The following is a 4294-nucleotide window of genomic DNA, read 5'->3' as shown; positions in this document are numbered from 1 at the left end:
AGTTCTAACCTAACTTGACATTGGCTATGCTAATACCTAACTATTCACTCTTAGTGCTAACCCAACTAAGAAAGGGATACCTCACAGGTACAAGATACAAGACATAAACATACCTAAAGAAATCAGAAAATAACTCTAGGCTTTTCTCTCAAGTGTATCACTCAGCCTTTTTCCACTCATGGCTTTTACTTGAGCTTTCTCACAATGCCTTTTCTCACAAGAAATTATAGAAAGATAAACATTGAAAAGTACATTATAATCAGTAAAACATGAAGGAGATTGACTTCATCAGCAGCCTCTTTGCTATGTGCAAAACCAGATTCGCAAACCTCAGATGCAGTTCTTCAGTATTGGCCGAATGCTTCTTTGAAAGTAAGCATTATCCAAGTAGAGGAATTTCTTTACAGAACGCTGTTCTCACACTCTGGTTTTCTCTCCTTACTTCTGAATGAACAGCAAGCTTCTTTTTATCTCCTTGCATGTTGCTTGGTTCTTCTTCCAAGGTCAACACCTTGAGCCTTGAGCTTCACCAACTTACCACGTCACTTTTTCAGTTAATCCCCAAATTAGAAATTTGAGTCTGACTTTTTCTTGCTTGACTGAAAGCCTCAGGGAAGCAAAGAAAATTATTTTCAATGGTGAACCCAGATCTGAACCCTTGAGATACTTCTTGGTCCCCAAGAAACAATCTTGACCATTGATGTACAGTAGTGGTGAACAGAGATTACTTTCTTCATTTATCCCAAATTGATTTCCAAGCTGTCTTCTTTTTGCTTGACCGAAGACATTTGACATCATACACAGATATTTCCAATGGTAAAACCCTATCTCAGCCATTGAAAACCAACTTGGTCCCCAAGATACACTTGTGACTGTGGATACACAGCAAATTAGAGCAAAAATCAACTTTTCCTTGTAACCCATTTTTAGAATGGCTGAGTGTTGGGAAGAAGAGAAGAAAATGAGATGCATGTAGAAGAAAATGAAAATCACCTTTAACTTCTGACCTCTTCTTGATATAGATTGATGATGGGTGATTAGACTTCTATCATTTGTTTAATCTTCTCTTTCTTGCTTCTTTAGTGAATAGCTTAGGGAATAAGCTCTCTCTTTCTTTTTCTGAGTTCTGACCAAGAGGGAATAGGTTAACGTTGCTTTTGGGTGAGAGCAAGATGGAAGAGTTTGAATGAGAGAGGCAATGAATTGGGCTTGGATCAGATCTTTTTCATTCAGCCCGTTGCCTTGTATTCTTTGTTTCTTTTAGGCTTCGTTTGCATTTTAGCCCACCAGCCTTATTTATATGTTTCTCTCATTCACTTGGGCTGCTGCTGCATTATATTTATTTTTGGCCTGCAACATATCATCATAAATAATCAGCAACATATAATTATAAATAATTAATATTTAATTATTTATTTTGTCCAATAAAATAATGTTTGTCATCACTAATTAATTTAGTTAATTTTCTTAACTCAACAATCTCCCCCTTGATGACAAACATATTTAAGCAATAACCAAAAGGAATTGAATTTTAGTAAGGTTTAGAAACTCCCTTTGATTTTTGTCATTTGCTTTTATGTTGCTCCCCCTTTCCTTTTCAAGATTAGCTCCCCCTTGATTTATGCTTTCCTCTTTGTTCCTGTTTTACATCACACTTAAAGAGAGAACAATAAAGAGCTATACACATTTATCTTGTCTACGGGATATCAAATAAGCAACACCACATAATCAGCGAAATCAAGTTTTAATGCAGTAATCAGACAAAAATCCCAAAAAAATACTAGTAGCTGCAGCAATGCCAAAAAATTCCTAGGACACATTTACCATCCTATTATCCTATTTCTATTACTCCCCCTTTTGTCATCAAGGACGAATAGTAAGCAAGATGAGCAAAAACAGCACCTTATAACCTGGAAAAGAGAGTTAGTGCACAGTCCTAAAGAATTAACAAAGGTGCAATGTTATCCAAGGTTATTGCAGTCATTCAAGAGAACAAAACAGTTCAACAGTAGCAAAAGAAACAGAATTCATCAGACACAATGAGCAGACAGCAGCAGCTTTATGAAACAATTCTTAGGCATCCGAACCACTTTCCTCCGAATCAACTTCTTCATCAGCATCAGTGGCAGGGTCTTCATCCTTTTGAAGGTTATCAATGAAAGTCATGATCCCAGCCACTCTATTTCTTGACTTACGGAGGAAATTTTCGCGCTTGCTTGCTAGCTTCCTTTGCTCTTTGCTCATAGCAATCAAGTGATTTGATTTGGAGACAAACTCCTGAACAACATTCTTGACAACATTCAGCAGGGCAGATTTCTAGCCAGTAGAGATATGGATGTCGCTTAACCTGAGGACACAGACAATAATGCCAACACAACAATCTAATGTATACACATGCTTATCTAGAATTCTATGTTTGCACAAAAGTCTAATAATCCATAAAAGCACATATTGCAAACGACGGCAGCATGTAAGCAACAATTCACCAGTATAACATAAAGTTCAAATGACTTAAAGTCATTATGCATTTTTCTCCCCCTTTTAGTCATCAAGGTGGGAAAAATAAAACAAAACAGGACCTGCAAAAAAGTGTGTTAGAGATATGTTAAAGCTAAATGTTGTGTTTTGAAATACAAAAAAAATTGGAAGAGAAATAAAGATCATATTTCAACCCGCAACACCATAGTTATGTAAGAAAACTCACAATGTGCAAGGACCAATTCTTGGTAAAAAAATCATTAGAACCAAAAAGAGAGTTTCATATCACTTGAAGGTTTCAAAAACAAAAAGAGACCACATGTATAATAAGATTCAAGCATGGTCCATGTCCATTTTTACACGACAAAAACCAGATCTCTCATTTCTTATTCAACAAATGTCTCTTTGACATGGATAAGTTTGCAATTTGCAGCAAGTTAAGAGAATTCTTGAAAAAATTTCAGAACCCTATTCCAAGAAGGTTCAGAGCCTAGAAGATAAAGTGCAGAGTGATGGTTCTTCTTCTGCCCAGAATTGTCACATTCGAACCTGTGAGACCAAGACTTAACAAACACATCAGCAAAGCTCAAACAATGAATCATAGCTTAAAATCCCTAAACTAGTCCTAAGCATGCAAAATCTGTCCTCAGCTAATGGTTTTGTAAAGATATCTGCTAATTGCTCCTCTGATTTAACAAATTGAATGAAAATATCCCCTTTTTGGACATGTTCTCTTATTGAGTGAAATTTCACTTCAATGTGTTTAGTCCGAGAGTGCAAGACTAGATTTTTAGAAATATTAATGGCACTCATATTATCACACATCAAGGGAATATTTTCAGCCTTTAATTTGTAATCAGCAAGCTGTGTTTTTAACCATAAAAGTTGAGAACAGCAAGAAGGAGCAGCTATATACTCAGCCTCTGCAGTGGATAAGGCCACTGTTGGTTGCTTCTTACTTGACCAAACATTTAAGGACTTTCCAAGGAAGCAACATAAACCAGAAGTGCTCCTTCTATCAACTCTATCACCAGTAAAATCTGCATCACAATAACCAACTGCAGAAAAATCATCAATCTTAGGATACCAAAGACCAAAATTGGATGTGCCATGAATATATCTAATGATCTTTTTAACTGCAGAAAGATGTGACTCTTTTGGTTTGGATTGGAACCTTGAACACAATCCAACACTTTGCACAATATCGGGTCTAGAGGAAGTTAAGTACATAAGAGAGCCAATCATTCCTCTATACCTAATCTCATCAACATCTTTCTCGGTTTCTCCTTTATCTAATTTAGAACTAGGATGCATGGAAGTTCCTATGTGTTTGGCATTTTCCATACCAAATTTCTTAACTAATTCCTTGGCATACTTTTCTTGATGAATGAAAATACCATTTTCAGTTTGTTTAATTTGCAGCCCAAGGAAGAAATTAAGTTCACCCATCATACTCATGTCAAATTCACTTGTCATGAGTTTTCCAAATTCAGTACAAAAGGATTCATTGGCTGATCCAAAAATAATGTCATCAATATATATTTGGACTAGAATAAAAGAATCATTAGAGTTCTTGATAAATAGAGTAGTATCTATGGTGCCTCTTTGAAAACCATTTTTCAAAAGAAAAGAGCTAAGTCTCTCATACCAAGCTCTAGGAGCTTGTCTTAAACCATAGAGAGCTTTAGATAATTTGAAGACATGATTTGAATGTTCTTTATTTTCAAAACCAGGAGGCTGCTCCACATATACTTCTCTATCTATCACACCATTCAAAAATGCACATTTCACATCCATTTGATATAATTTAAAATCA

General features: G+C 35.7%; 1 long non-coding RNA gene across 2 annotated transcripts in view; it reads right to left on the bottom strand.

Moving 5' to 3' along the window:
• Positions 1-320: 320 nt before the first annotated feature.
• The window catches only part of LOC110275239 (uncharacterized), a 10635-nt gene continuing 6661 nt past the window's right edge, over positions 321-4294 (bottom strand). For both annotated transcript variants that reach the window (XR_008002336.1, XR_008002338.1), the window contains 2 exons: positions 994-1350; positions 321-872 (listed from right to left, as the gene is read on the bottom strand). This is a non-coding gene — a long non-coding RNA (uncharacterized LOC110275239). The remainder of the gene's footprint in view (positions 873-993; positions 1351-4294) is intronic.

This window comes from Arachis duranensis, chromosome 9 (genome assembly GCF_000817695.3).
Source record: "Arachis duranensis cultivar V14167 chromosome 9, aradu.V14167.gnm2.J7QH, whole genome shotgun sequence".
NCBI lineage: Eukaryota > Viridiplantae > Streptophyta > Magnoliopsida > Fabales > Fabaceae > Arachis > Arachis duranensis.
The sequence above is the reverse complement of the archived record's forward strand: the minus strand, read 5'-3'. Positions and strand labels throughout refer to the sequence as shown.